Source organism: Scleropages formosus, chromosome 15 (assembly GCF_900964775.1).
Source record: "Scleropages formosus chromosome 15, fSclFor1.1, whole genome shotgun sequence".
Classification (NCBI taxonomy): domain Eukaryota; kingdom Metazoa; phylum Chordata; class Actinopteri; order Osteoglossiformes; family Osteoglossidae; genus Scleropages; species Scleropages formosus.
Window position 1 is genome coordinate 7,063,996 of NC_041820.1, and position 13,711 is coordinate 7,077,706.

Here is a 13,711-nt window from a genome sequence, read left to right on the forward strand (position 1 = left end):
GTTCAAGTCCCGCTTGGGGTGCCTTGCGGCGGACTGGCGTCCCGTCCTGGGTGTGTCCCCTTCCCCCTCCGGCCTAACGCCCTGTGTTGCCGGGTTGGCTCCCGTAACCCCGTCAGGGACAAGCGGTTCTGAAAATGTGTGTGTGTGTGTGTGTGTGTGTGTGTGTGTGTGTGTGTGTGTGTGTGTGTGTGTGTGTGTGTGTGTGTGTGTGTGTGTGTGTGTGTTTTTGTTCAGGTCTAAATGAAGTTCACCAACCCAATTAAAAGCAAATTAAAGTGAGGGATTGTTAATGATGTCATCATAAATTTTAGTCCACAAAACCTCGTTGTTGTTTCATACGGTGATGATGGCAAGGTAAGAAATGAAAATGAGCCTCTTGCACCACCCAGACTAAATCCCCAATAACGAATAATTTAAGCGTTAATATTATTGGAACATTATAAACAGGGAACTCAATCCGTTTATTTTTCTGGTTGGGTGCCTGTGAAAATTTTTCTGGCGAAATCTATAGCTCTGTGACATTCAAACAAAGACTGTGGCTTTGAAAGACTAAAGCTTTATTTAATAGGAAGGACAAGGCTGTTGAGCCGATCTCTACCACAACAGGCGGTACATTTCCATGACCACAGGCCTTCACAAATATAACTTCTAATGATAGTGTATGATCCCTTTATTATTTTACTTTATTATACTACTTATTAAATATGATATTATTCATGATATCTCTTATGTATTTTTTCATTTTACATTTTCTGTATTCTTTTTATTTCACTCACTGCACATATTACCGTGAATTGGGTGCCAAAGAAAGTTCTTGAAGGAAAGTATCTTCGTCACATGGTAAAAATTCACCAGCTAGGATAGGGAGACCTTCAATGGATTTTGCTGGATACAAGAACATAAGTAAGTTTTCTATTAAAAGACAGGCATGGAATGCTGGAGACACATGGGGCTTTAACATCGACATGGGTGTATGTCCTTTGCAAAGATGGTGAAATTCTGTAGAAACAATAAAAAAACACCTCTTTAAGCTTTACTGTGCCTTGTCATTGAGACTTCAAAGAAACAAGAACTGTATGAAAAAAGACTTTTTCCAGCATGTGTTAATTTAGGACATCTGTACATTGTGATTTAAAACTGCTCTGTACCCTGGTGAACTCCCATGTACTTCACAGTAAAGTAGCAGGTAGTCTAGTGGTTAAGGACATGACATTGTTTCAGATCCCAAAAGGAGCTCTGCTGAAGTACCCTTGAGTAGGGAGCCTAACCTGTAAAATATGCGGCAAAATGTATTTATTGGTCAAAAATCGTTATTCTCTTTGGGTAGAAGTGACAGCTAATCAACAAAATATAAAGGATAAAATAACTCTGACTTTTTTGATGAGAGCCACAGGAGAGCTCTTGATGATCTGACACTTCTGTGGTAAGTGCAGTTCTGAATCCATGAAAACATATACTGTATACCAAATTCAAGTTCAGAAAAGGACAGTTGAAACCATCCACCACTGACCTTAACTGCTGATCAATGTCATCTGATTCTGTCTAGAAAAGATGAGTGGAATGTAGTAGTGCAAACAAAGGACCTGCAAGCCTTCAGTTTCGTTATCTTTTTTCTCCCCTTTTAATTCTTCTTACAAAAACAGCTGCCAGGAGCCATGCACCTGGGTCGAAACTGAATTCATGCGTTCGACGACTGTGGCAATTTTTAGTCAATGTAGAAAGGACAAATTCTGCTCATGAGTCTGAACAAGTAACTACAGAGAATGACAATACACAAAGCTCAGTGATGATGCTCAGTGGACAAAATGTGGAGCTTAACCTTAAAAAGTATGACGTCTGAAATGTGAAAGCCGTGAGGCTCTTTTAGACAACTCGAATGAAGAGCCTGCATCACATTCACATTGACATGCTGGTCTCTTGTTTCAGTTATGAGATGTCTCTCGCGAACATAAGCCAGCTGCACTCTGCCCACCAGATTGTGCCCTGAGATGTGGTATTTGCTCAGATCGGGCGGGGGGAAGCAAGAGAACTGTGTCACCCAACAGAAGTTAAAATGATGCAAGTGCTGTCCCAATTTTGTCATTATGAACAATTCAAAAGACCTCGGAGGTTGTATTTGTATGACAACCTTTGACAAAAAAGGCAACTAACTTCTAAACCTCCATACACCTCTAAACCATTTTCCAACCCCTGGTTGGCAGATGAGATGTCCTGGGTTCTCAGATGGTCACCTTTCTCTAGCTCTTGAGAAACAGTCATCATAACCATGGTAACCAATGGAGTGGAAACTATTTTACCTGTTCATTTAGTCCAGTAATTGACATGTTAGTATTATGCAGCAGTTTAATGTTTAGAGATGCCAGCTATGGACTTGAAGGACCTACTTTCGAATTCCACCACTTACTGCAATACCCTTAAGTAAGGTTTTTACCCTAAATTGCTCCAGGAACAATCACCCAGCTGTATACATGGGTAACTTTTTATAAGTCACTTTGGAGAAAAGCACCAGCTAAATAAGTAAATGTAATGTAAATTGCTTTGGTCAAGAATTCTCCCACTTTTTCATGGGATTTGAACCAGCAACCTGTGAAACAAACATTTAATCATTTCACACACACAGGCTAAAACTACTTGTCCCAAGTGGGGTCACAGCAAACCAGAGCCTAACCTGACAGCACAGGGCACAGGGGAAACACCTTGGACGGGACGCCAGTCCATCGCAAGGCACCCCAAGCGGGACTCAAACCCCAAACCTACCAGAGAGCAGGACCCAGCCAAACCCGCTGCACCACCACACCCCCCTATAATCATCTCTACTTTTAAAAATATTTAAATGCTTTTGAATATCTAAGACCCCCTTTACACTCCCATCCAGCCTTTCTGAGGAGTGTTAAAGGTAATAAAGTCTCCAAAACGAGGCCCCGTGAACATCAATGGTGCAGTTAGACGGGGAATAATGAAACGGTCACAGATTCACGATGTATAAAATGTGTCACACTCTTACTCAAAAGCAGCATCAAAGTCAACACATTTCTCAGAGAGTGTGTTAATTTATAGCGTCCCAGAAGAGCTGAATGTGGGGTGTTGGGATGGGGGTGGCAGTGGGGGGGGACTGCAGTTTCGCACCAAAGCGAAGCTTAGGATTCATTACTACAAACATGGTCCGAGATCAGAAGTGAAGTGGGTCAGGACACACTCATTAGTGTTCTAACCTTAGCGTCATCTCAATGTCAAGAGATTGAAAGAAATAAAGAAGCACCTGTGTGGCGTATTGAATAATTTAGTATTGTCTCGATAAAAGACCCAATTTCCCTGTCAAGCTGAGAGATGCTTTTGAAAGAGGTGCGATCAGGGACAGCAGCATGTCTTCTGCACTTCTCTAACCCAGCAGTCATATTTACCAGCATTATTAGCATTATTCATCTGACACCTTGGTCCACGTCGACTTGCAGTGTCACATTTCTGCACTAAGATATTTAAAATGTTTGATCCATTTATACAAATGAGTCATATTACTAAGCTATTAAGGTTAAGTACACATGTTCCTCACATAGAGGACATAATTTGCTCTGTGAAAACAGCCTGTTAGGCAAATTCCCCTTGTGAGAGGGTCAAATTATGGCTATTTTTGCATAAAAAATAATCAGTACCCAGATGAAAAATATGGTACCTAAAATCAATAAAAATACCAGAAGAAAAGGTATTTTATATATAAAAGGTTAACGCCAACATCTTTTATAATATTTGTAACAGCAATTATGGTGTTGTCTTTTAATCTTGGATTTTCTTTCATTTATTTGTTATTAATAACTGCTTGTCTACCCAGCAGGCACAGGCCGAAAGGCAACATACCCTGGACAGAGACGTGTTAATAATTCAGATCATGGGTGTTTATGGTATAAAGAGATAAAGTTCACACAACACGGTCAATGTTTTTTGCTCTGCAAAGCATGCAGCAACTGTGGCACTATACGGGGGGTGTAGCAACAGCAGGTGGCGTGGTGGTTAGAGCTGCTGCATGGACCTTGAAGGACCCAGGTTCAAATTTCAACTCCTATTGTAGGACCCTTGAGCAAGAAACTTATCCTGGGTTATTACATGGTAAAATTATGCATGTAATAACTTTTAGCAGCTTAACATTGTAAATCACTTGGGAGAAAAGCATTGGCTGACTTTTCATTTATCTGACACTTTTTATGGTTTGCAGTGTCCTCAGGGTTCCTTGTAACCAGCTGATGGTCTCATTTTATGAAGAGGCAATCTTGTTTAAGGACAGAAAAAATAAATGACAAATGAAATGGATTATGATGGGAAGATTGAAGACCATCAGAATTTTTTCCATTTTATTGCTACGTTAATTGTGCTACTGCCGCAATTGAATTCAGTTCACCATCATTTTTATGAGCACCAAATTACACATACAGACATTAATAGATTAGAGCCAGTCTGAAAGGTCTTAAGTTTTGAAGCACTGATTTATGAGGAGTAACAGATACTAATACACATTTGGGTGCTCTAAATTATTTTCAGTGCAGTTTTTTTTTTTTTTTAAATTTTTTAATTTCAGGGGCCTTGAGCACAACAGTGAAACAATTCTATAAACAACCAGTAACAAAACCAATGTCTGGTTATTTTTGATGCTGAAATAAATACGTAGAAGACTTGGATTTATGACAACTTGGCACCAAGAAACCGACATAATGAGAAGAGGAATCAATTAAAAACAGAACCACATCTGTATATATAGGCATCATCAAATCATGCAAATGGAATGTGAAATACCTTGAGCTACAAAAATCCTTTAATTATATGTGCCCTCCAAGGGTGATATTTCAATTATTATAAATTAATTAAATATTGGCTTTTTTAGGAGGATGTCTACTGCATCAATTCAACTGAAACAAATCATCTGTTTGTTCCTAAGGCAGATAATTGCGCTGTCAAAAATTAACTTGCATTATATGTACAAGAGACATATGCTGCATGCATATAAAGAGTGCTAGACACACTTTCTACAGTAAATTTTGAGTTATGGCGTTCTGTGATGTGTTATTCTGGTGATCCACTAACACTTTCACTCCGCGTTGGAAGTGTACTTCACACACCTACTCCCTCCTAGTGACAATCACAGCAGATCTGTGTATCCTGTACTTAGAGAGTCCACTGAGTCAACCGGGGCACCTGGTCAGACGTCATTGCAGGAAACGGGTGTTCAAGCACAAGCAGTGGGAGGGGTCAGCTGTGTAGAACCACCATGAAAAAGCCATGACATCCCAGATGTTGACCTCAGTAGACATCACAGAGCATGTAGGGTACCAGTGATTCACCAAGAACTAGAGCTACCTGCAATACTCAAGTGATGGCAGCCTTCTCTGTTCCTATCACCCCTGTGAAGTTTTGGGTATTTATTATCATTATTTATTGATTCTTCTAACACTTTCAACCCAAACAATTTACAATTTTAGGCTTATGCACTGAGTTACATACAATTATTTACATTACTTCAATTAGCAAACACATTTCTCCAAAGTGGCTTCCAATGAACTCTATGGAGTGTTATCAGCCCACACACCTTATTCACCAAGGTGATTTACACTGTTAGATACACTACTTACAATGGGTCACTCATCCATACATCAGTGAAACACACTCTCCGTGTCATTCACACGTTATAGGTCACCAATCTACCTGAACAGCAGGTCTCTGGACTGTGGGAGGAAACCAGAGCACTCAAGAGAAACCCACACAGACACAAGAAGAACATGCAAACTTCACACAGACTCAGCAGAGATCAAACCCACATCCTCCCGCACCACCCAGGTGCTATAAGACAGCAGCAGTACTCGGTGTGGCCATTTCAACAGCAGGATTTGAGAGGAATCGAGGGTACATTGATAATTAAGGATATCACAGCAAGAGATAAGATTTGAACTCAGGTCCTTCAGGTTCAAGGCAATGGTGGTAACCACCATGCTACCTGCTACCATATTTTGGAGTGTTCTTTCTATTTTTATGTTGTATTTTATTCTGAGACAAACTTCATCTTCTGCAAAACACCACAGTCAAATTTGGCCTTGATGAGCTCTAAACCATCTGCTTTCCGTATCACTAACTGTGTACTCTGATGCCATGCCATATTGTTCCTATTTACTTACCCAGACGGAGATTAAAAGCCTTTAGCGATGCTCCAAAGCAAAACGAACACCTTCTCCATCAGGGAGATCACTTTTCCTTATCTAAGGTCACAGAGTTGCTGCTTAAACTTTGAATATCTCCCTTTTCATAAGCCAAACATGACAGAGCTGTAAAACATTGTAAATGTAGTCACAGGTTGCACATTTACATTAGTTAACAAGCTGACACTCTGCTGGAGTGATTCGTACACTTTCAAAACCAACAGTTCTGCTTCCTTTCATCACTCTCACGGTAATGCCATCTGCGACACCGGCGCCATCAACTACCGATGATGTGATGATGAATAATCCTCTTCGGAGATGAATAATCCTCTGAAATCCGACAAAAGCTGCAGAGTTCAGTTTGCAAAACTCATCCGGCATCAATGCTTAAAACACGCCGTGCAAGAAAGGCCGGGTTGGATCAAAATAACCATCATCTGTCTGATGGCACTTCATGCGAACCATCGCCCATGCAGTGCATCTATGTAGAAAAGAACAAGACCGGTCTAAATTCTCATTAACCGCCCCTCCCTTAATTTATTAGGGACACAAAAACCATGACATACTTCGTAATCGATCTGTCACCTTTAATAAACGGTCAGCCGCATTCTTCAGCATGGAAGCTGCCAAGTAGTAATTGCAGCAGTGGAACTTTCCTCCCTCCAATTTTTCTTTAGATTTTTATTTGGACTCGGTCATCATTTTGTGTCCTCTGTTACATGTTCACAATGAAAACCGACCCTGGGAGATGCTGGACTGCTGACTAGCAACTTTGTCTTATTTCCACACTGATCCAAACCCAAATCTAAGACCTGCCAACATCTTCCAGTGTTGGAGTTCTTCCCAATAAACCAGCTATAATGTCCAATGAAATGACCATGTTATGACACATCACCAGGATTCTGGGATAGCCATCGCCCTCCTACCACCGCAGGCTACGGAGGGTTTGTTTACACTGCTGCTGATGAGCCTAAACTAATGCAAATATTTATCATAATCGAGACTTGGGGGAAGGTAATAACACAGTGAATAATTCAGAGAGATATGAATACATTACCGCACAATAATTATTTTGCTAACATCCCGAGGGGGGGTGCCTGGATGAGAACAGCACTAATGGATTCGCCAATTATACTGGAACACAACATCTAATAGGTTGATCAGAGTCAAAATCAGAAGTCAACTAATTATTAGGAAGCACACTGAATATTTAATGAATGGGAATTAAATTGTTTTTTGTGAGAGGGGGAGGGGGTTAAGGTAATTAAATTGCATCAACTCTTTTCTGTTGGAAAGACAAAGCACCGTCGTTTGAAATCCCAAAGATGTGAAAAATTTTTGGCTTGACAGCAAAACTCTTTCTGTGGCACACTAAAGCAAGTATAAAAAGACGGACGGCAGGATAATAAAAGACTGGTGGATGTTGACTGACCCACAAAGCATGTGATACAGTGTTTACTATGGTACATTTCATTATAAACAACCGGTGACTAAGTGCAGGTGAAAAAATACAATGTTATGTTGATTTTTGCATTGATTATGATCAGTTAAAGCTTACTTATTAAATTATTAAAAATACAATTAGTTCTTCTAGAGTGTCAGTTTTAGCCACAGAATCTTGCAGCCATTGGAAGATTCTAGAAGGCACCAGAACACCCTAGAAAGTTCCAAGACATGCCAGAAAAAATCAGATCCTAAAAGGTATTGGAATATTTGGTGTCAAAATTCACCCAAATTTGCTCATTTCAAGAATGTGGAATAGTTTGCAAAAACTGATATATAGCACCAACTAATGCCAAAAGTATGATTAATCCAACCAAATTAATGGAAAATGCAAAAAAAAAAAGAATCAACATAGTAAAATTTTTGCTACATTGTGTTATATTAACCAACTAATGTTCCTGTCAGGGGGGACGGGGTGGTACAGTAGGTTTGGCCTGTGCCCACTGTCTGGGGTCCGAGTCCTGCTTGGGGTGCCTTGCAATGGACTGGCGTCCTGTCCTGGGTGTGTCCCCTCCCCCTCCAGCCTTGCGTCCTGTGTTGCTGGGTTAAGCTCCGGTTTGCCGTGAAGCCCGCTCGGGACAGGCGGTTTCAGACAGTGTATGTGTGTGTGTGTGTGTTCCTTTCCAAAAACATACGAGAAAATACAAATTCATACAAATGCAGATAAATACAACACAAGGGTGAAAACTTGCAATATGAAGTAGTCTTATAACACTGTGTAAGAAGTTCCGAAAAGATAACCAGATATTCCAAACGTGTTAGAATTACAATCTAACTTGGATATTGATTTATCTAGCGGAAATAAATTAGTCTTTTGAGTCAAACGTGTGCCTGCAACAAAGTAGGAGTTTTGACACCATCAGGAAGTTCAGCACTACTGCTAAACTTTGCCTCTTTGCCGTGTTCCAGTGGTGGACCGAGGCTGTCATATCCCCCGAGGTCCTCGCCATACAGCAATTACTGCAAAACGCAAGATGGGTATTAATCAAGCATAACACGAGAGCTCTTTTAAATTGTTTTTGACAGTGATGGATGACTTGCCTTAGATTCGCCTCTCATACCATGTGACACTTTTACAGTTTCTCATTGATAACAACATACCTTAGACTACCAAGTGCTTTGACATCCCTTTGAAATGCCTGCAATTTGCTTTTCATTTGATGAAAACTGAAGTTCAGCAATCTCTCAGATCTCCCAAAATACATTTTTAATTGATCTCATTTTTTCGCATATGACATTTTAATTTCATGAAAAAGCGAAGACTTACAGTATATGAGTGTAATGGAATAAACTGCAAAATCGAAAAAATATTGTGAGTGAAAAGGTTGACAATTTCTTTTTTTCATAGAAATATATATGGAAATAGAAAACTAATTAGCAAGGTTTCCATCCTGTATCCTTTACCAGAACAAGTCATCCTGACATGGTGGAAAATCAAAACCCAGATGGCTACATAATATTTGTCATAACGCTGGAAATCCATGTTTGTTGCAAACAGCACGCATTACGTACAGATTTGCCAAGAAGTGTGGCTATCTAATATCAGGGGGCTCAAAAATGCGGTGGTCTTCATTGGATCTGCACCATTCCTCGACAAAACAAAACCGATTACGGCTCGTTACATTACTGGCGTGGACTAACATCTGCATTCCACAGTACAACAAGGCTTTGATGTTGCCAGGAGAGTCTTCAACACTCTGGTCCCAGGAGTGTGTGGAACACAAAGACAAAGTTCTCTGTCTGCCAAAGTCTCGGATCGTTGCACCTTGATCTACAGTACACGTCTACTTAAAGTTGAGTTTGAGCACAGACCAAAGCGACAGGTTGCCTTGCATACATGAGACAGCTTTGTAAAAGTTAAACTCGACCAAGCAAGAAAGCTACCTGTGTTTCCTTTCGTTACAGAAACACGGTCAGTTGCCAGCAGGACCGGAGTCTATGAGTCTTACCGTTATGAGGGTCAGTGTGCCACCGGCCAAATGCCATTTACTGACTGTTTTTGGAGGGAAAAACTCCGGCTACAGTTGCTGGCACCAACCCACATGTAGCCTCTGTTATTCATCACCACAAACACTGATCTCATCTCAACACATGGCATTTTAAAGAAATTAACGAAACATTACAACAATGCACATATTCTCGCAGAGGACTGACAAACACAGTCATATCCAAGAAGCCCGAATTTGGCGTACAGAACCCTTGTACTTCTCGAAGGCCATCTGGTGAGAAGCTGAACGTGTAGGTAGACCAAGGCTAAATAAACTCAACAAAGCTGGAGGAAGAAATGGAAAACACACACACATTTTCCGAACCGCTTGTCCCATACGGGGTTGCGGGGAACCGGAGCCTACCTGGTGACACAGAGCGTAAGGCCGGAGGGGGAGGGGACACACCCAGGACGGGACGCCAGTCCGTCACAAGGCATCCCAAGCGGGACTCGAACCCCAGACCCACTGGAGAGCAGGACCCGGTCCAACCCACTGCGCCACGGCACCCCCGCGAAATGGAAAACAACAAAGAAAAAAAAAAATAACAGGATCAGCTCAGAAAGAACCTCTGATATTCCCTGCTTGGGAAAGAAAGGATTCTTCAGTGTTGTGATGTATTGTAGATGCCATCTCTTGTGGCATGTGTGACTCGTCCAGGCCCTCTCTCTTTCACATTCAGACACTCCATCCGCAGCTGCTATTTCTCTCTGTTACTGAAATCACCCATGACAACAGAACTGTGGAACTCACACACACACACACACACACACACACACACGCACACACACATTGTCTGAAACTGCTTGTCCCGAGTGCTAAAGACAAGCAAGCTCTGTTTAATCAATTGCAGTTTCAGTTTTGCTTCTGAAAACTCTCAGTAGTTCATGGTCACTGTAAAATAACAACTACTAAAAACCTTACAGAGATCGCTTGGTAAAACTGACAGAGGTTACACATGTCCACTTGATTGTCAGAATGAAAATCTCAGATTTTCACTGTACTGTAGATCTGCTGGAGACAAACAGGCAGATTGGTCTTTTGAGGACTTTCATTTCCGACAGATCGTCAAACAAATGGCTGATTTGAATAACAGATCTTAAGGCTACAAATTTTTTATTAAGATCAATTTAATTTATCCTCACTGAATACTTTCCTTTGAAAAACACGAGGTTCCCTTGATCAGATACGTTAAACTGCACTTCGGGATGGCCGCACTTGGGCGCACCATACTTTCAACTTGCTTTCCCTTTTTTTCTTTTGTATTCAGAAAAGCCATAGAAGAGAAAAGAAAGTGTAGTGGAGAGAATGGAAATCATCAAGATGTGCAGCAGCCAGGCCTTGTGGCCATAGTGACTACCCACTTTTCAGGCTTTCAGTCCTCGGGCAACATTTATGCAATCCGACAAGATGACGGCAGCAAGAGTGGGTCCCTAATAAAGGGTTTGATTTAGAAATGTCTCCCAGAGTGTAGTTTATGGTACACATCTGACAGAACAGAACAGGACAGAACAGACCCGTGTACAATATTTATTATTCCAAATAATTACCATTTTCCCCAGCTCCCGGCATGCGCCAATCCCAAGGTGGGCTTTCATTTATCACAGGTCTGCCGTAATTATGTGACACCCTCATTGGCTTGTCTGGCCATCTGTGAACACGTTGTTTTGCACCCAACCAAGAAAGTGATTTATTCTAGTTCGGCAGTTTTATTTTCAGCGCGATCACAACAGATTGGAACCTTCCCACAGATGCAAGTGACGAGGGTAATGGAGCACAAAGAGTTTGGCAGATTGATATTAAAAGGCATCCAGATGAACTCCAAGCTTTATTAAAGTCAGTCTCTCAAGCTAATGGAATTTTTTGAATAATCTTTTTCAAAGAAGTCAAGAATAAGCCAAATTCCACAATGGCATTTTTGGATTTTACTACTGCAATGTTGTATATTTGTGTGTATTTTTATGACAAGGTACTACAAGGACCCCAGTGGTGCAGTGGGCAACACTGGCATCTCGCATCTCCCAGGCTTTTGGTTTGGATATGGGTTTGAGTCCTCAACAGTTTGTGTGGGTTTCCTCTAGGTGTCCTGGTTTCCTCCCACAGTCCAAAGACATGCATTTCAAGAAAATTTCTGGCTCTAAATTGCCCTTTGTGTGTGGGATTGCCCTGTGATGGGCTGCCACAGGATGGTGTAGCCTGCCTCGCTCCCTGCAACTCCAGGATAGGCTCTGGATCACCACAGCCCTGCACTGGACAAGCAGTTATTGATAATAAATGCATGGATGAATATCATGAACGTTTTCTTTAAAGACGTGTTGGAACTTGTGTTCCTAAGCAGCTCAGTCGCTCTCTATTTTTATCATGTTATATCCATCCAATGAAAAAATCGGGGCTGTATGACCATGTGACGGCGTGTTCTCACCCTGTGGTATGACAGTTATCAGCTGTTCAGCTCCTCACTGGTACCCTGGTCAGGACAGGAGACCGTGATCTCGGCACCGGAGGTACTGTTAATGAGTTGAAAACTGTTAATGATCCGACTGTCACTGGCCAAACATCTCAGAGAGCATAAATTATTGCCTTACAGACACGTCATCCTGAAGGCAGAATCTGAACTCCATCTTTATGAGTTTAGTCTTTACAAATGACCCATGCGGTTCAGGGATAATTTGTGATAACAGACAGATATAAATGAAGTAGTCTTTTATGACGTCGAAGCTTGAATGTACCATGACTCAACCGCATCACACTGTTGGGGTACAAAAGGAACATTTGCACACAGAGCCTGCCTCTCCTGTGCTTACTTTATTCCAGTCCAGAGACAGGAGTCTGAAATCTGCTCATATTTATCTGTTCACCCTTTAGTAGTAACTGCTTGTCCAATGCAGGGTCCTGGTGGTCGAGAGCCTATCCTGGAAACAAAGGATAAAAAGTGTCAAATGAAAGCCCTCAAGAGAAGTGCTACACTGTCACTGATGAGCATCAGAGCTGAATTCCCACTCTTCAGGTGTAAATTTGCCTGTCAAAAGGTTCCATGTCCCATAAATTGAGTCCTGCTTGTGTCAACATGTATATGGCAGGAAACATTGTTCATCAACTGATTAGCTGAGTTTCACATTTTGTCTCAGCTTGCAAACATCTTCTGCCATCTTGTGGATTTGCACATAACATTTGCTTCATTCGGTACTCAGTTCTCCTTTCTGAAGTTGAAAGGATGGTTGGATAAGTTTGTATTACATATAGTTGTGTATTGTTGTCTTGTAAGGTATGGGATGCCTAGGTTCAGAAGTATACATTTACAATGGACTTGAGAATTTTCAGATGTCATCAAGCTACGCTGCCAGCAGGACCATGCTTGTCTGTTTTCATGGTACAGAAGGGTAAATATTTAAATATATTTTAAAAAAAGTATCATATCATGGAGGCATTCATTGTATTGGGAGGACTGCTGGTTCAACTCCCACTCCTATTGTAGTTGCAGTGTGAGCAAGTGCTCCAGTAGAAATTATCCAGCTGTATAAATAGGTAAATCATTGCAATGACCTTATTGAACAAACCCCGCATTTCGTGTTCCTTTTACGAAAAGCTTTAACCACACAAATAATATCAATCCCATATAATGCACACATACTAAACACATGCATACACAGTGTGCAATGCACAATGTTGTACAGCCACTTGTATTAGAAGCCTGTAATGAGAGACTTATAATTAATATTTTTTTATGTATAATGTGGGGGAAAAAAGAAATTCGCAGTTATCATTTTATCTGAACCAGAGATTTCAAATATTAAAATTCTGCTTTTCTGTTGTAAAAAAATTTCCTGCCACTATTTACCTAAAGCACTTCTCCTAAACCAAGTTGATTGATTGAAGCATTATTAATAACTTTCATGCTCAAGTTTGCAAAAGGTTTTTCAAATGCTCGATGAATATTAATCAGTAATGAAATTAAATTAGTAATATTTTCGATTTAAAATAATTACCTACCCAGCTGTAAAAATGGGAAAATCACTGCAAGGAGCTTAACACTGAAAGGTGCTTTGA

At 40.9% G+C, this 13,711-nt stretch overlaps 1 protein-coding gene across 3 annotated transcripts in view; it reads right to left on the minus strand.

Moving 5' to 3' along the window:
- htr1b (5-hydroxytryptamine (serotonin) receptor 1B) overlaps positions 1-13,493 on the minus strand; it is a 28,728-nt gene extending 15,235 nt beyond the window's left edge. For 2 of the 3 annotated variants that reach the window (XR_001965244.2, XM_018734595.2), the window contains exons 1-2: positions 12,469-13,493; positions 12,087-12,171 (exon numbers count right to left, since the gene is read on the minus strand). The gene's annotated coding sequence lies outside the window, so the exon portion shown is untranslated. Of the gene's footprint in view, positions 1-768; positions 1,000-12,086; positions 12,172-12,468 lie in introns of those variants that run through there. The other variant, XR_001965245.2, reaches the window with a different exon arrangement.
- Positions 13,494-13,711: the final 218 nt, after the last annotated feature.